Here is a 20328-nt window from a genome sequence, read left to right as displayed (position 1 = left end):
CAAACTGAATTATTCAGGTGTATTCCCATGGTATGAAAAACATATTTCCATCTGAACATAAGTAAAGTTTAATACAATAGGATAGCACTGGAACTGGTTAAACTCAGCTGCATAAATTTAGTGTCCCCTGAAAATTTCAGGTTTTCACTGACAACTTGCCAAAAGGAGTTTACAGAACAGAAGTATTAAGCATCAAACCTTCTTTAACTTCCTGTTATTAAGAGGTACTTGATTTTTTGCAGTCCCATATGTTCAGGTTGCACCAGCTCCCATAAATAGAAAACTAAAAACTCATTACCCATGTTGATATCTTGCATAGCCCCATCAATAGCACCTGGCTTGGTGGTTTGCTTGATGTCCCAATTAATTGAAGAAGTGCTAAATGTGTCACTTCCCAAAGATATATTACGTCTCTCCTCTCCTGTTTTTTTTAAAAACTCATGACTTTCAAACAAGGGTCATGATTTAGGTGTCTGTTCCATGAAGTAAACACCAGGCAACGACAAAATACAGTAAATCACGCTGTAGATGTTGTAGACTGGTTTTTTATACTTACAAGTGGCTGCTTAAAATTTCTAGCACTAGCCAGCTGGAGTGGTTGCTGTGCAGTGCAGGAAGAGCAGTCCAGTCTTGAATAACTAGATTTCAGAATTATAAAAGAAGATTGAATTCCTACAGTTAAAAAAAAAACCTGTGACAACTCTAACACTCTCCCTTACTTTTGGAAAACCAGATCACAGTCTTCACAGCTAAAAAACAACAGCTTGATCAATTGCTTAAGTTCAAGTGAAACAGCTAAGATTTTTCTATCTATCCTAATAATGAAGCAAATAACATGTTTTTTAGTGTTTCCCCTACTTGACAGTCAGCAGTTGTTTCAAATTTTGGGTGATATGGTCAGGGCGGGGGGGGCCTGTATGCTTGGTTGGTTTAGCATTTTTCCATAGTTTGACCAAGAAACAACATTTAGTTTACTCAAAATTATGATTAATAAAAACGTTATTTATCTAAGTCACACTTCCTGCATTTAACTGAAATGTAACCTCCATTATGGTAACTTTGTTCAGGATAATCTAGTACCTCACATTGTTTGCCCAGAATAATTAGTTTTTGCTCATACAGCATTCTAATGTTTCAGGCTTTTAAAACAGCTTCTATAAATATACCTGATCCAAATTGTAATGCAACAAAATACAGCATTTTGTAACATATGGCACACAAAGCAGTGAAGTGAAGGGCAAGCCTAGCTCTCAGCTGTGGCATGCCACCTAGTTTGTTCCATAACACTTATTTAACCATATGGCTCATCCTAGGTGGCAAGGCACCACTAAAACACAGGTGTGTACCCTTTCACTTGAATTCATGACCCATGTGACGAAGCTGAACTTTGATCTTCTAATCTCATATTCAGTGTCACTTCTGTTGTATAAATTTGCATAGAGTTTACTACAATAAACAAACAGAAACTGCATAACACCTGCAAAATACTTAAATACATTGACTACTGTTTAAAAACATTTCCCTCTGGAGAACAATGCCTAATCTAAAATTCACTGACAGTTATATAAACCACAGAAAAAGGATGCACTTAAAAGAAAAATGTCTAGTGTCCAACCAACAGCAAATGGGTTCCCCAAATTCTTCTGAAACAAAGCAATCAGCATGGAACCAAAATCTCATTTATTCTGGCCCAACTGTAAGTGAGGCAAACCTGAAAATCTTGGCATGCTGGTTCTCCCCAGTCCAATGTTCTTATTTCAGAACTGCTCTGTCTCTGATCCTCACCATTTATGTAGACTTTCTCCCTTGCTTTCCCCCTGACTATAAGAAATCTGTTTCCAGAAGTCCTCTGAGCTTATTATTAGGCTTCATCCCCTAAAGGACCAAAAATAAGACAGGAAGGCATCTGCATTCAAACACTGCCAGCCTGCACCCTTTAATACTACATGAATCAGAAAAGGCTGAAACCTATTAAGACTTTTTTGCTGCTCTTTTCAGTCATACTAAATCATTGTTGATCACCAGGCTGAATCTATTACATAAAACAGTAATGGGATTTTCCCCCTTTTACCCCAGTTTTTTTTTTACTTTTCATTGAGCATCCGTTTTTGGGGATACTGTGAAATGCCTTGCCTTGAAAACTACAAGTGCCTCAGTTCACTCTCTAAGAAACACTGAAAACAGATAAAGTCTATTTCAGAATTGCACTGAGGAGAGCTGCTGTTTCAGTACCTGAAATTGCCATTGAAAACATTTGCAAGAACCACCATTTTATTATGCAAACATGAAATACAGTAGCAGCTTAATCTTATTCTCATTGGAGTCATTTGAAGTTTTGCTATTTACTGAAAAAGGAAATAGATCAAACACAAGAAGATTAATAACCCAAGCTCACTCACCATTGTGCAAACAGCACTTGATTAATTCAAGGTACCACTGTAACACATGGAAAGGCTCTGTGCTGGAAAAAGTGAAGTCTTGTTCTTCACAGGGCAGAAAAGCTTTGCACCACAGAAACTCTGGGAGTAACCCATCATGCCCCAGTGTTCCACTGCTGGACAAAGAGCTACAGGATGGGTCTCTGTGTCCATGGCACTCTCAGGGCTCAAGGCCCCACATAACTCCCCACCTTACAGACACACAAGTAATTCCCACGGAAAATGCAGTTCTCCAGACAGCTCACTAAAACCAGTGACTCTATTCAGTTATGAGTTCACAACATCAGGCAGGGCAATTCTGTCCACAGATATACTTGGTTTTAATGAATCCAGAACAAGTTGCATTTTCATAGTCTTTGCCTCTACTAAGATATTTTATGTAACAGCAAGAATAAATTTGTTTAGACAATGATAAATTACAGAGGGGAATAATGTACATTTTGCTGCTATCTTCTGCTAGTCAAATGCTTCATCAACTCTTACTGTGAAGAGAGACTGCCAGAATGGTAGAGAAATTTTGAACCTTTACAAAACACTTTAACCATGTGTCTTAATTAATTTCTTTGCAGATCCTTTCCTTAGGCAGAACTTTTTTGTACCATTAGCTCATGTTGCTGAACTGAATCCAGTGCAAAAGGAGTGACTATAGGAACTGTTTCCTTTTAGATTGAATGATGATAAAAATGCAAATCAAATAACAATGTTTTATAGCAGCATGAAGATTTTATTGTAGCTAGCAAATAAGAAAAATATGCATATTTACATGGTTTAAAAAATTTACAAGAATTATAAACGAAACATACACTTTAGTAAACTGCAAATATAAATCACACAGTATCTTGAAAAGTGACACTAAAAAGACCAAGAGGAAGTAAAAAAAAGAAAACCAAAGCAAATCAGAAGTAAGGCACAATCTCTCCTTTTCTGCTTAAAACAGTATCTTAAAAGTACCTTATAGTGTCGTAAAAGTCATGTAAGTAGAGACAAGAGCAACTGTGGAAAACTGTGATACCTGATCATAAAAATCAAGTTTGTTTTCATGACTATTAAATCTGCATGCAATGCATAAAATAAATGTATGTTCTGTATATTCGAAAAACAATTTAAAAATATTTGCAAATTGAAGGGACTATTTTTTATTTGTTTTCAATTACTTGGATAAATATGTACATTAAAATATTGCAGACATATCACTTATTATATAGCTGCCAATTGCAAAGGACACAAGCATTTTGCATGCTTGAAAATTTAAAATATTTTGGAGTACTTTTGTTACTAGTTTAAAAGGTTAGAATATGCATAAAATATGCTAGCTAGGGACTTAAAATTCATTAATTATTTGCTGTAAGTAGGCCAAATTACATGAGCTTTCAAAAAGAAAAAGTATTTTATCCATGTGACAATTCTAAAATACATTAATAACACTTAAGCATAGTATTGAACAGGGATACCACACAAAAGGTTAAGCAACACTGTTGATAACAAAAAGCTTAACCTGCTTCACAAAAATATGGGAGATATATAACTTTTTATATAAATGTAGCTATTCAGAGCTTTCCTTGAAAAATTCAAATGACAACCATGAAAGTAAAATTCAGAGCAAGTATGAGCTAAATGCCTTAAGCAAAGGGTATCTCAAGCATTAATTATATTTTAGGTAAAAAATGCAACTTGGCCTGTGTTTATCACATCTACTCTATAAAAAAGTTTACTCTGTCTGAGATTCCTTTTCAGGGATACCAACTCAGGGTGTAAAAATGCATTAAAATGATCATTTAAAGAATAATATATCTGAAGAATTGAATAAACGCTAATTTTCTTTTACTTTCCAGCTCTTTGTCCTTTTTAATTGTTTAAGTCCTTTCTATGGTAATACTGCAGCAAGTGTTGAGTTGTAAGCTGTCCACATTGCCAGCTTCTTGGCTACATTCAAAAAAACTTCCCAATAGTTTCATACACAAATCACAAGCAGTAGAGATGACTAAGACTGCAAAAATCTTCTCATCTAAGTCACTCTCTTTCTGGAGCAGGACCATGTCCTTTGACCCACTCCTAACTAGACAACTTTCATCAGTCATGAGGGAGTCTCACATTCAGGAGCTAAGCAATGACAGCTGTAAATGACAAAAAGCACATTGAAATTCTCTTTTGGCTCTAGGAATTGAGATTTAACTCACCCTGTTGGGAGGTTTTAAAATGCATATTAACTTTATGGCTTTGGCTATGCCACCCTAACCTTTTTTAGGTATTTCTGTGTATACAGTCTCAAGAGTTTCCATCACTGCAGAAGGAATGCCATTGAACCCATGTTACCATCAGCAGTTGCTAAGCTGCAGCCACTGCATAGTATCAGCAACACATCTTACAAGGTGGGCTTTTATGTTGAAACCCTCAATACTATTTCAGAGAGAGGTGAAAAACTTTGTAGGGGAAAAACCCAACTCCTAAATATTTCAAATAATGGTTACATTTAAACATGAAAAAAAAAAGATCTAAAAACTTTTATTTCAAGACACAATACCAGTACAATCTGTACCAGAATTAATGACTTTTGATAATGACAGCATAACTCAATTGTGGATGCTTTTGCTCTGGAATATTCCTTATGAAACAAAGTATTTGCTATAAATAATTTTAAAAAATAGTAGAAATAGTAGACTTGATTTCAAAGATTATGTACTAAAGGCCAAACAGTTATATTAATTAGTGGATTAGAAGTTAAATCAATTCAGCACAATGTACATCAAAGACAACTTGTGCCCTAATGTTCTCACAGCAGACTGCATAAACTTCTGTTTTTGTGGGTTTTTTCTGCACCTTTAGATGTACCTTGTACTTATCCCCACAGTATGAGAATGCTTATGAAAAGATTGAATGACTTCATACAACTTTCTATAAATAAAGAAGGAGAAGTCAGAAAAGAAAGGCAAAATTATTAAGTGTAAATGGAAAGAGGGAGGCAGAGGAAACAATTATTTTTTAAAAAAATTTATTTTCTGTGAATAGTAAACGCAAAGACAAGAAAGAACAAAGATGCAAAATCATCACTGGAAAAGTGCAATTTATCCAGCTAAAGCATTTTGTTGTACATTCCTTGCTGTCTTCTCATGCCAAAGAGCTTAACCATTGAAGGTGTCCCTTTTCTCTCTCTGTACTACAGCTAGAAAGAATGCTGTGTCATTGCTGACAAGCTGCTACTCTCGGAGGTGCCCTCCTGAAAGTCCAATATAAACCGATTTTCTGCCTCACTTTAATATGGCATGACCTTAACCACTCTCAGTTCCAGCACCTGAAGTTGTCCAGCACTCCAGCTCTTAGCCCCTTGAATGGTTATGCTCCTTGGCAACTGGCATTTGGGAGTACCTGAAACTGTGCAGTATTAGATGGTACCAAATGAGACACACACATACACAGATTCACTAGGGCCCCCAAACCACACAGGGGGAAATGAGAGCACAAAGAAGGGAGTACAATCTGCTATTTTAGATTCTTAAGCAGTACTGAAACCAGCAACAGGGCTAACAACTTAGAAATCATTAAAACTAACAGGAGTCCTCCCAGAGGTAATTCTTCCAAAAGATAAAGATTTCCTTTTGTGTTCAAAGGCCTGGAATATTTATCTTTGGAAAACCAACTCATTTACAAAGGTAACTGCAGTAGTGAGCCACCATTATTATTAATAACACAACTTTCAGTTGGGATCCATCCTCCTGGTGCACATTTCAGTCTCATTTTAAAAAAACGGAGGCACTCTTGAGTGGCTTCAGTGAAGTAACATCCTAAATGTACCTGAATAGAATTAGGATCCAAAGGAGCAAGGCTTTCAGGAAAGCCTGAGGTACTGCCTGTGATGAGATCCCTTCTAACAGGTTCACTTAAGGTTCCTAAACACTCGATCCAAATACTTGGCAGATCAGTCAGGGGAGAAATCTTTTTTAATGGTCCTTTGGGAAGACACAACTTGCAGCGAATTTGGTACTTTCTGGTATATTGTCTACATTCCAAGAAAGAGTATTAAATACTGAAAGGACCTAAGGAAGAGGAAGTAGTTGTGAATTGTAGTCCAGCGCATGTCAGTCTCAGAAAGGAACCCATCAAAGCCCTTTAAATCCAAGCACACAGGTTGTGAGTTGGCAGTGAATGCCAGTTTTTTCCAAATCACAGCAAAATACAGATCACAAAAAGAGGTCATTAGGTCAGATACAAGCAGTATGAAACAGAAAAGCAGCTGAGAGCATCAAGCCTCTTAAGTGGTATAAGAAATGCCAGTGTTCTTATTCACATTAGCAGAAATTTGCAATGAGTCCATGAAAATTACGAACTAGGCAAAAGGAAAGGGGGAATGACGACTAGTCTGGAATTGTGTTTTTCTAACAGGGATTTTCAAATATAAAGACTGTATCATCCTTTTAATCATAGTAAGGCATTAAAATGACAGTAAGGAAACAGCATCAAATACGAGAAGGACTAGAAGGCAGCATACTTATAGATAGAAATGCCACTGATACACTGAGAAAACTGGCACCAATGCAGCAACACTGTACTAAAATCCAGAAATGTCCACTGTCTGGTGTTTCATTAATATGCACATAGCAGCTCTGCAACATTTCTACTGAACACCTTCTTGGCAAACTACTGGTTTCTTCAGTGCCAAGATTTTAGGTAGATGATTTTCGAGATACAAATATATGCCCTTAAAGTGAAACATATTCTGGAGAGAAATTTCTGTCTGAGATGTTCAGTCATTCCATTTTCTAGACAGACCAAATAAAAAGAAAAGCCAGCTACAGAGATGTGTACTTGCTATTACAAAATACCTGCTGGCAACTGAAAATAAACTAGCAGAAAATCAGGATAAATGAGACTAGAGGCAAACAACCCTTTGAGGAGAATAATGATGTGATAAATAAAAACAACACATTTCCAGGCTATTGAGGTTACTTCAAATGTACGAAAAGGATTGAGAGCAGAGGCTGAACTAATGGAGAAAGATTAAAGAATCCAAGAAAAACATGAACAAATATTCTGAAAGATATGGGCAACTGACTTGTTTAGACCTAGAAGAAACCAATGACTTGTAATTTAGATAGAAAATTTAAGTGATTTACAGGTGTACCTTCTGCTCCTTCTTCACGTCAACATCACAGGATGAATTGTGACCATTGAGTCAAGATTATTTGGATTATATTTTTAGCTTTAGGAGAGAAGTACAGCAGCTGAAGTACCTATTACTGATGTGATACCCAGGAACAGAGATTTGACACATTTAATTCAAGCCCAATTACAAATAGCAATACTAAGAGGATATGATTTGTCTTCTTCATTACACTCTTCTTGTTTTACAACCTGCTCTGATCCCCATGAAACTTCTTCATTTTCTATAAAGGAGGAAGCAAAATGAAGTTTCCCTAAAACAGAATTATTATTGGTAGAAGTTTAACATTTGGTTTGTTGAGTCCAAAAATGCAACTTGAACTAGCAGTAATTGCTGTATTTTAAGTTTCTGGTCCTTTAAGACCATCTCAGTTTAATAAATGCCCACATGCTATTGTCTAAAGAATATTCTGTTTCCCCCAAGACCAGATGGGCGCAATTTAATCAAGTTGTGCAACAGACACCAGTGATACAAAACAGTAACAAATAGCAGGAAGAATTATTTCACCATTTAGAGAACCAACCCTCTCACCTCATTTTGGAGCGAGCATAATCCACTGAAGAATAGCTGAAGTAACAAACTTGAGAATATAAATGTCCTACTACTGACAAGCTGCTGACACAGAAACCAGCTAAGATCTGTGACTTTCTCCTTTACATTCATTAGTCAAGGTTAATAGCATTAAACTTACTGGGTCAATCAAAGACTAATGCTAACCTAGACAGAGGTCTATGGAAGAAGACCATGAAAATGCCAAAAACAACCTGAGTTCCTCTTAGATAAGAAATGGAATCAGAATCTTGTTACCTGCAACATATTCCTAAACTTATTCCCTTATGTTCCTAACTTCTGTATACCAGTACAACCAGGAAAACATGAAAGTTACTGATGTTGGCAAGGGAAGGATTATAAAGAACTATTCCCCTTAATTACAAAAGAGACAGTAATTTATCATTAAAATCTAAGCCCTTTTAGTATCATCACCTGGAAATTTAGTATTAAATTACAATAATAAATATACTTAGAATTTGTACATTAATTTGCACCTGCTTTAAAGCATATATGCCTGAAAAGCCCATACTTTTCCACTTTCTGTGCATCTTCATGAGACTGTTCTCCAACACAGAAGACACATAAGAGTTAAATTTTCATTCTGCACCTACACACCTTCTGGAATATAATGATTCTTGTCTGACAGCAGTGTATTGCAGTAATGAACAGAACTGAGATGACCTAAGATTCCTGAAAGGAGGTAGTCAGGAACATTACAGGAAGACATCCATTTTCTGGCAACTGTAACTTCTTGCCAAAGTCTATCTTTTCCTCGTTTCCCCCCTGCCCTCTCATGCCAAAAAAAAAAAAAAAAAAAAAAAAAAAAAAAAAAAGAAAGAAAAAAAAGTCTAAGTTCTAAAATAGAGTTCTGAAGCAAAATATAAAGAAAAGACAAGTGTTCTCTAATTGGAACTTGTTTAAAACAATGTATTAGTTCAAGGACCTAAATCATGCAGAGGAAAAATGACTTTGATTTTTCCCCCTTTCATAAAAATGCTATGACATGCTTCTCTCTCCTTTTCCCATCTATTTTATCTGATCATGTTTCTCCAAATCTTCAACTTTGTCTTTTTTTCCTTACCCATAGGAAATTTCTGATCTACTGTTTTCACTCACTCATTACAAAGGAAACTGATGTCAAAACAATGAATTTTTCGGTCAAACAGCATTCTTACTTTCTAGATTAGGAAATCTAGAATCATTTCCAGCTCTGCTTTAGACAACACCATGACCTTGAGTAAATAATTTGATCTCACTCCAACCCTATTTCTCACTGTATGTGAAAAGAGCAATAAAGATCTTCAGTCTCCCTTGCATAATTCAGTTCTGGGCTTTTTGGACCAAGAACTGAAACTTACTACAAAGCCAAGCAGTGCCTAATAAACATCCAGACACAAAGCTAATGCAAATAAATGCAGATGATGCAGTACCTGCTTACAGGCTTTTGAACCCTAAACAAAGTCATCTTCAGATTAGCAATCTCATATTATAGCATCTGATGCAGAAATAAATTTATAAAAAGGCCATGGAGTTCAAATCCCCCAAAACTACTGGCAGATAAGACATCAGGCTAAATGCAATATTGCAGGAACTGTTACTCTCTTAACATCATCTTCAACACTCCCTTTTCCATGAGAATACGATACCCTTGAGGAAAATTAAATAATCTGAAATGAATAGCAGGACTTGAGAAAAAGCACTGATTCACAATCAGATTGCAAATCTTTTGTAGACAGACTTACAATGGCATGAGTTGTAATGGTTGGATTTAGATTATTATCCACAACTTCCATCTGACTGATAATAGCTTGCATTCCAAGTCAGGATCTTTACCTTTGTAATTGACTGTTTCATGCTATGCTGCAAATTGAGTGGCAGAGGCATTTCCCTTTCCATTGTCTTCCCTAAGGACTAATATTTAAAACATTTATTCTAGAGCATATATATTCTGTTCAACTTGAGCATAATGTGAACTAAATATTTCAGAAAATAATTGAAAAGGAAAAATTTAATGATAAAAAATCCTAAAAAACACATACAGAAAATAAAACCACAAAAAATTCCATCAAGAATCACTGAGGCTTGAAGACAAGCCCATTTCAAAAATCAGTTCATTTTTAAAGCCTAGTGAAACCCTTGCCTGCAGTTTAAAAAATAGGTCAATCTTTAAAGTATTGCAAGGTCTTTTGAAACCTACCAAATGCTATTGTAAATGAAGGACTGATACTAGAAAGCCCTCAAACTGTAGCTTGGTAGCAAAAAGCCACCCTTCAGTTTGATTTATGTTTTTTCTTAAGGAAAAATGTCAAATCCCAGACTAGAATTACACACCACTGTGACAGTTAGAACTCCAAAATCACCCAAATCCTGCTGTTCTAATTTAGGACTAAATTAGACCCGGTAAAAAATCAATTTCTTATATCAAACATTTCATTTCTGTTAATGCTTCATGAGGTGAAAAACACAGCAAAGGAAACAACAGAAGAGTGCTCTTAAAATAGCAATGTATTTTTCTCCTAGAAAAATTATCATGTCTATAACTTACACATGGATTGAACTTGGCAGCATGAGCATCTGAAACAGGCTCTGGGGTTTGCAATGCCACTCCAATGAACTGCTAGAAGTTAATATTAGTAAGAATTCCAGAAACATAGGAAAAACTGCATCCACTTTCCCTGAAGGATACACCACAGTACATTCAGAATCTTTTGTCAGAAGAGCGCATGGAGTTTTCTTGATAGTGTAGCAACTACAATTTTTTCTTTTTCATTTTAGTCCATTTTTTTAGAAACTAGTAAACCTGAGAATTAATGCAAAATGAAACCACAGACCATTGCAACCAGAGTAAAAGATTTTAGTATATTATCAGGAAAGCAATGTTACACCTTTCTCTGGAGATTTCCTTCTATTAAGCTAAATGTAAAGCAAGTCAGTAATATTTGCTTTGTGGGGTTTTTTTGTGTATATTTTTGTGTATATTTTTTGCACAAAATAAGTCATCTTTTGCATTACCAAAAACATGCATGTATAAGCATATTGGCTCCTATTATCAAATAACCCAGAGCAAAGGCTAAGTCATACAAGGCGAACAGTAAAAAAGATACTTCTGACTGCTCTCTGTAGTCATAATTCCTGGAGTGAATGGCAGGAAATCTGGAACACTGGTGTGAACTCAAGCCTGCCCTTAATTCTGTCACAGTGACAAGGCTTTTCCCTCTGGTTCTCCTATGCAAAGAAGAATTTCAAACTGATGCACTCCTAACACATGCTTCCATCCACTCCTGCTTGTGTTGGACTTCTGACAGATCATCTGTTCTACCAGGAGATATGCAAAATCACAGGACATAAAGCAGAAAGGCAGATTCAGAAGTCACTTCAAATACACCAGGCAAGTCCCTGTTGTCCCAAAATAGTGAATACAAGAGTGATACAGCAAACAAGATGAGCCCCTACACATTGCCCATGCCCACTGCCTCTGGCTGGGAAACTTCCATTCAAACAGCCAACTCTTCCCTTAGAAACAGGGTGGGGCTAAATCCAACTGCCTACTGCATAAGGTCCTGGACACCACTTTCCCAAAGCCACACCTGGGCACTGCCTACACCTGACTGGCACAGATCCAAACCTAGACTGCCAGTACAGCTGGAGTAACTAAGGATATAAGCCCACCAGATGACAGCAGGCTATAGGGCATTACAGAAGTCAGAGAAGAGTACTTGCAAAGTTGCAAAATAAATACTCATAAAGTTTATTTAAAGCTGAAATAACTCATGCTAAGCAGATAATCACCATGACATTTTCCTTTGTAACAAATATTTTTATATGCCATTAAAAAATGGCTTCACGAATTTTCAAGTTGAATTGCTTGTCTTCTTAGACTTCTAAAAATAGCTTCTATTTCGAAGGACTCCAAAAACACAACATCAAGAGTTACAATAAATATCCTCAATCCCTTCACAATATACATCGTATTTATGAATTTTTTTAAACTGACACATCTCCCTGCTTTTAACTCAACTGCTTGCAACTTCTGCCTACAAGAAAAAAGTTTAAGGTCATGGTAGCAAGAAAAAGAGCTCTCTTCTCTCTCTTCTCTGCTAAAATCTAGTTTTCAGTCTCATAATGACTATAGGTTAAGCTTCAGCTAAATAACTACCATCCCAAGTTTCAAAACTGAAATTAGAAATTGAAGAAAAAATAAACCACTACATTATGATTTCAATTGTCATTGAAAATAAAATCCTACTTGTGCACATTTTCTCGACCATGTTCAGAGTGAACAAAAAAGCCACTCTGTGCTCTATGTGTTGCATGAATCTTAAAATGCAGTAGATTATCATCACTCCAGGATGGTATACACCTACAGATTTCCTGGAGAGAGACATTTTGGTTTGGTCTGCTTCACTTTACATTAAAAAGTTTGTGAAAATAATTTAAAAGCTTAAAAGAAATACCATCAAGGTGATATTTTAGAGGAATCACTACCTGCCATTTTACCAGAAAACGCTACCATAATGCTGATTTAATTGAAATTGTTCCTTTAAAAAATGTAATTACAGCTTACTATGAATTAGAACTAGGTGTGATTAAAATTAACCAGTTCCCAAAAAAAGAAAAACTCTGTAACATTCTCTATGAGGGAAGATATATGGCTAAAGATTCAATGATAATGAACCTCAGAAAGAATAATTTTAGGGACAGGGAGGGGTGCATAGTAGACCTTCACTCTAGACGATTCTGTTCAACAACATTTCTCTTACATCATGTTTTCAAATAATCTGCAGAAGAATATTTGTTTTGAAGAATAAGTAATAGTTCCACAGAATTGCCATCTTGAAAATTGTCAGAATTCCTTTTTTATTATTTATAGCTTCTTAAGGCCAAGCAGTTGATGTATTCCAAATTAATAATTCAGAGCTGCTAGTACTGCTATCTAAGCAAATGTTATGCTTTTAATAAAAACTGTGTGTTCTATTCAGTTTTGAGTATGTGTGTTCAACAGACCTAGGAACCTTGCAGAGCGCCTCTGGTCTGGACAAGAGCTCTTGTTGACATTTGGGAGGGTGACAGAGCACTGACTGTCCCTCCAAAAACACCAATCTGTGTGGGAGGGAAATCCAGACACACAGAAGACAAAATATTTGTGTGCACTGATACTCAGTTGAGATCACCACAGATTTAGAACTACAGCCTCTACCTGACATCAACTGTAGCAATTTAGTAATAGAAAACTCACTGTTTTCTCAGACGTGCATAAACTCTGTATAACGTTTATTAAAACACCAAATATTTTCCATGTATTTTGTTTTTCATAGCTACCTGGGTGAGCAACAAATAGGATGAATTACAGCCAGATGCAGGGGGAAGGCTAGCACAAATCCTGTGAATCACAGTGCTGCTGCTTTTCGCAATTCTAGATGACAACTGCTGGCATGCTCAGGTACACTGGACCGCTCAGGATTCAGCCCTATAGTAGCTGTAAGAGCAAGTTACATCAGTTGAATAGAGATTGTGAAGAAAAATCTAGAAATCTGTCCCTGAGGACTGAATAATATTTTGTGATCCCTGTTATTTCAGTCTGTAAAAAGTATATGCACATCAGAACAGAACAAGGCTGTTATCTTCATTTATCTTTCGATCCCCTCGTTTGCTATTTAATAGCATAGTGCTACAATTATTCACACTCTTCTTCAGACATGCAGGTTTAAATCACTCACTTTTCATCCTATATATGAATAGTTCAGACCTTGACAAGACTGTTGTATTGGTCTGTAAGCACGTTTTTCCTTGAAATGTTCCTTCCTGTTTTGACAGGAAATGAAAAATCAGCATAGTATGTAACACATATTACGTGCCTCTAAATTGAACTTCCATTCTTTGCGCTCAGTAATCCAGAAAAGGGGAGGAAAAAAAAACTGAGTACTTTACTGCTACTTTCTCTTTCAGAGAAATAGACCATGATATGAATTAATCATTGCCTGCACAAAGATTATACAGGAAAAAGCAACATAATCTTATTTTACCTCATGTCCAAAAGGAAAATAAATTTTTTTTAAAAATTCATTTTCTCATTTTCCAACAAGCTCCTTCAGCAAATATTTTAGATAAAACAGACTATCTGACACATCATGAAAAGTATATTAAAAGTTCAGCACCCATCACAGGAAACATTGTGCCAACAGTTTTCTTATCTTTAAATCTAATTCTGTTATCTTAAGTGTCCATAAATGTAGGTATCCTGACAGTTAAACAAGAACAAATCTTTACCCACATAGCCAGAACTAAACATATGCAGACCTCTAGAGATTAAACTCCCTACCTTGAATGTAATTTAGAAGCAAGTGACTAAGACCCGTGGGAATAGCAAGTACCATGTTGAACATAGCCAGTGCAACTTAAAAAACAAACAGGTTTAACAGCCACCTAAAATATCCAGCAGATCTTACCAACTGTACCTCCAGCATAATCCAGAACTAATTTAAAAAAAAAAAATCTACATTGCAATTCCTCCTAAGGGAGAGATCAACCTGTATTTTATGCTACAATATCAGGTTCAAAGCTACAGGTCTACTAATACAAATTAAGATGAAGTACTTCAGTCTAGTAAGAAACCCTAAGGTTAGTATATCCCAGAGAAAAGCAGACCTGACTGTATAACTGCTTGTCTTTTCACTTGTTACCCTTCTAACCCTGGCCCAAATGTGTTTCAGAGATAAGGCAAAAAGTCAGCTCCTCTTCTCTCCCACACCCTGAGCTCCCAGACTCTCTCACTTGTTTCTACACCATTGGACTGCTCCAACTTAAAGGTGGCAGATCAGCACAGCACCCAAAGCACTATTACAAGCAGAGTGCTTCAACCCATTAGAGCTCAGAAAGTAGCTTCTGGCCAGTAATCCCACTTCCTTTGCCCCAGAGCTGCAGTTGGTCACCCAAGAAGAGAGAGGAGCAGATTTAACTGTGACCCTTTCAATTGGAAGCTTCTAAACGGAGCTTTCTGTCACTTAGGCTGACTTGATGTCTGTTCCATGAGGAGCTGTTGCCAATTTCACTGAGAGGCAACTGATTCACACTCCTGAGACTGGGTAACACAGATGCTCCTATCTTTGACCTATACCTGAACTCCTGAATGTTCCCAGTTTGACATGTGTAATATGACAGTGTTACATACCACAGTTTCCAAACCATTGGTCAGTCCTGGCATACTGTATGGAAGAAAATTGGAGATTCACCAGAGCTACTAAGGACACAACAAAAGTATATAAAATCACCAAAATTAAATTAACAGAAACCCCAGAAGCAATATAAACTGAAATACACACGCATGCCCCATCTTAAAAGCCTGGAAGGATGTATATGACAAATCGGAACAGTATGAAATTTTTTTGGTCAAAACTCTCCTCCAACATATCAGCTAGTGAGGCACACCTCTTTCTGGCTGTCAAATTACAGTCTCTCCTTTGGTCTTTCATACACAGTTAAAAAATTACTTAGTAACAAGATGAGATGTCTTGAGTTGTAGAACCTCAAGCATTCAGGAAAACCAACAAAAAACCCACTTTACATCTATCACCCAATGGATCTGTATCTTAAGTACAATCAGTCAATGAGCTGAGATCTTAAAATCAAACCTCAAAATCAGAAACCAACCCTAATAAGATGGACTAGGGTTCCTGAAAAAGCTACTTTTGGTACATTTAGCTAGCTGGAAAAAAACAAAAGAAGGAGAAAAGAAACCTACAGAAAAATAAGGCAGAATTTTTCTGGCAGGGGAAAAAATAGATCAAAAGCAAATACAGTTTATTTGCAATACACAACACAGAAGTTGATCAGCAATCTGTAGTGATATGACTAGGTTAAACATTGGAATATGGCTAGCTTCCTCAGCAAGTTTCAAAGGGTATTTACTAAATAAGACAAATGTAAAGGCACAAATATTTTGCTATGAAACCATCAGTTTGTCACAGTTAAATAATTAGTACAGTTATTTTCACAATCTTTTTAATAATCCTTTTTAATAATCCTTTTAAATAATCTTTTTTAATTTAAGTAGTAGCAACACTAGTTTTGGAGAATTGGTTTAAGCACTATGAGGACAGAAGATAAAACCCCACCAAACAAACAAAAGAAGAAACAAAAAAACTTCAGAATTAAATAAATCTACATTGTTGAATTCATCACCAATATGAAGAGAGAAAGTGGGCAAGTGAACATTTTTCCTAACACATTTGTTTTTTAAGGCAGCTGAAACTTAGTTGTTTAAATGGCTCCTGTGTATTGTAACATATGCATCTCAAGATATCATGTAATAATAAAATACTTCAAAAATTGAACACTGTAATTTCCTGGAATATAAAACAAAGCCAGAAACACTGGCACAGGAAATCAGCATTCTGTGTGGCAGAAAATAAAAAGTAATGCTAGGAGTCACAACACTGACAGAATCCACAGTCATGGGATCATTAGGAAGCCAGAAACACTTCCATACAGAAAGGCAAACAAAAATCTTGAAGTAATCTTTTCTGCATCTCCAGAAGAACAAAACTAGATGTAGCAACACTGGAGGTTCCTCTGTGTGTTGGAGCAGGCACATACCATCCTTGAACTCGCATTTATTTGGAAAGTCTAAGTCAGACTTAATATAATCTGTGGTTTCCTCTACATAAACCAACTTAATTGCAACAGTTCTTACAAAAATGCTAGAGTTCCTAAAAGTCATTTGGATGTTTACAGGCTTGCTCTTTTCTTATGAAACTGAAGGAATTATTGACATTACAAAGTACATGCTCCAAGCACCATTTCAAACACTGGAGTACCTGAAGGACCTTTATAGGCTGCCAGATGTGCCACTGCTGGAGTTTTGACACTCCCATCTTCTGGAGCTGCCTCCTGAGGTCACAGAAGATAGCATGAATATCACAAACTGGGTCTTCAGGAATTTTAACAGATGAAGACCTCGAAGAATATATTCTGATTTTATCATATTGAAATATAAATAAGGAGATAAGCTCAAAGAAATATTAAGTGCTCCACTTGCTAACAAAATCAGTATTTGCAGGCAACAGATGCTTGCTTACTTCTACAGAAGATGTATGGTTGGCTTCATACAGTCAAGGTCAAACACATTTTACTACAAGTAAAAAAAGCAGTTAAGAGAAAATTAAAATTTCAAGTTTAGGACAAGATTTCATTAAATAACAACCTCCAAGGTCAAATGCAAAAAAAAAAAAAGGAGAGGAGTAAGCATTATGGTTTTTTTCCTTTCACCTATACAAGCACAGGCCAAACTCTTCCAATTTTAGCTAGCAGTTCTATATTTACATACTTAAACTGAGTTGAAATGGTCTAATAATTCTTCTAAGATTTCCATACTAAAACCTGACAAAGAACGTAAGGCAAGTGTAAAATACGTAAGAAACTCCAACCAAACAACCACAAAAACATGGGATCTTATACTAGCATGTGCCAGAAAGTTGCAAACAATATTGTGTAGGTCAGATGGGTGCTCAAACATTATTGTCCTTTTTAGGAATTGTTTTATCCCCGCTTCTTTTCATATACAAAGGAATCAAATCTGTTTTCTACATTTATGCAGAAAAGATAAGTAATATAATTTTTTGGATCTGGTTGTGTTTCTACTACCATTAGCAGAAGCTTGAGCATTTATTTGGTTGGGTGAAAATATCCCTGTCTGATTGGTCTGGACTCCAGATCACTAGATTGGGCTGCTGAATACATCAACAAATCCGATTAGTGGGTAAAAGCACTGAATGACTTTTCAGTCACGAATTTGCAGAATTTCAGCATGTTCCACTCTCACCAAATGAAAGCACCTTCAGATGGAGTAGATGTAAGGCTGAGAGTGAAATTAAAACCACACTTATACTGCAATATATAATATATAGTGACTCATATTCTCATCTCCTTGATCCTTCAAATTCATCTAGTCTTTCAATATAATAAAATTATATGATTAAATTTCCAACTGTTCAGATTAAATGGCTTCAGAAGTTTAAAGCTGGTTATAAATCTGGCCCATTGATATTTGTTGGTTGAGCAATTGTTTAAATTAATATAACTGAATTTCCTTAACAAGTTTTCTTTTCTATATGTTTTATCATAACAACAAAGGGCAATAAATTGTCTTCCTGCTTCCAAAATCTCGAAGTTACTTTTTCCTCCCAGGCAAAATGCAGGACTACTAAAGTTTTTTTAACCAAAATTAAATGAGGCAGGAAAAATGAAGGTGATTAAGAGACAGTGATGGAAAACAAGTGCTAAGGGCATTCAACTTGAAAATGAAAGACAAAGGGTTAAAATTCAGGTCTTCTGCCTGACATGGACAAGAGAAATAAAATAAGTTACATCCTGTATGATTTTCCTAACCACTCCCTGTAATTCCACTGTGGATCAATTCTGCTTTTGCTATAAGTAGCATTGGTGTAGCTTACTTAAGCATATGCCTGGTATGCACTAACCATGCAAATTATTCACCCTACTTTACAAATATTACACCTGGAATAAACTCTCAAATAATCAATGGGTCTCTGCCCAAGGTACAGTCACACAGAAACATTTTGATACTTGCCAGAACTCACATTTGTACGAAGAACCCCCTCTGAGACTGTAATAGCACAGTGTAATGGAATTTGCGACTTTCACAGAGGGGAAAATAATAAAAAAAATATATAAATCAGCATTTTGGCTTGGAAGACATTTTGTCAAAAACAACTCATAACTAGCATCAGGAAGAAACATTTTGAGCAAGCTAACCCTCAACAACCTCAATTTCAAAGATTTATGAGAATTTTGAATAAATTAATCTGACTTGTTCAGAGCTGTACAGACTATTTCATCAGCATACATTTACAGACATTCTGAGATAGTTTACACATATACAAGGAAATACAACAGATTCAAATAATTTAGACCCACATTGCATGGAATGGTAAAGCATATTAGCGTTTTCATTTTATAGATCTAAACCAGAGTCTTACAACTTTGAAATATAAAAGGCAGAAAACCAAAGAAAACAAATCCCTTCTCCATGCTGCAAAGCTGCTGCAAAGCTGCTCTGCTGAGCTCTCTCGCCCTGTTGCTGACAGGAGCCCTGAAAGCAGTCTTCCCCTTACAGGCGATGAGAAAATCTCTGCATTACCTATCAGATTGCTATTTAAATTTTCTATCATCGCATGTGCTTAGAAACAATCCGTTGTTTGTAATCTTCAAAGTGTGAGAAAGAAAATCAGTTCACATGACTTGTAATAAAGAGGCATTTTTCCAGCCCAAGCCATGTTTGCAAACTTCTAAACTCATTTATACTGAGAAGAAATTACAGTGGTATGACAGTCTTAGCTGAAAAAATGCAGCATCAAATCAATTATATTTTTTTCCAGCATTAACTACCTGAAATTGAGATTAAACTGAATAGGTGATATAGTACAGTACACTCATGTTCATAATACCTATTTTGAACATTTTATAAAATTAGCCTCTGTTCCTTATCAAGCTTTGAAACTCTTCTTACAGCTGTATGAGTACGGATTTATGAGTTAAAATTCGAACACTGGACAAAATTTTGCCTTACTCTTGTTCACTGGAAGACTCCTTGGGGAAAAATATATCCATTTTAAAACACAAATGGCAAACTACTCTTTTATTATTTTTTTAACAGTGAAATGCAACCATACTTCTTTCTGTAGTTAAGTAATGAAGATGCTAATTCTGTGTCCAATAAAGGCCAGTAAGTTGTTCATGGACTAAATGAAGTGACTGGTAATTAAATTACAGAGCCAGCATCCCAAATATAAAAATCAACCACATTGATTCAAGATAATGAATACAGACCTTAATATTTTTCCTCTGATATAAAACAAAACAGTAGATTAGAGTTGAAATAAGACATTTCTTTAGCTTGAGTCTGTCACCTTTAGTTGAACTGTATGTAACATTTCAACCCTCAAAAAAATCCCATTAATTTCTCCGAATCAGGTTTTGGAGCAGGTGGTGGGAAATATTAACAGCTGGAGCTGAGCCACACCGTGCTATAGAATCACAGTGAATATCTCTGTCTTGTTAATTTTTTTTCATACTTTCATAAAGTGACTAGCCATTGGAAAACGTATTAGGTATCCGTACATTAAATCAGATTCGGGATAGGCATGTTAACTCTCTATATTCATTGCC

At 35.9% G+C, this 20328-nt stretch overlaps 1 protein-coding gene across 3 annotated transcripts in view; it reads right to left on the bottom strand.

Moving 5' to 3' along the window:
- GRIA2 (glutamate ionotropic receptor AMPA type subunit 2) overlaps positions 1 to 20328 on the bottom strand; it is an 88810-nt gene that overhangs the window by 61034 nt on the left and 7448 nt on the right. The window lies entirely within an intron of this gene.

Source organism: Oenanthe melanoleuca, chromosome 4 (assembly GCF_029582105.1).
Source record: "Oenanthe melanoleuca isolate GR-GAL-2019-014 chromosome 4, OMel1.0, whole genome shotgun sequence".
Classification (NCBI taxonomy): Eukaryota; Metazoa; Chordata; class Aves; order Passeriformes; family Muscicapidae; genus Oenanthe; species Oenanthe melanoleuca.
Note: the sequence above shows the minus strand (reverse complement) of the source record. Positions and strands in the feature narration are given on the sequence as shown.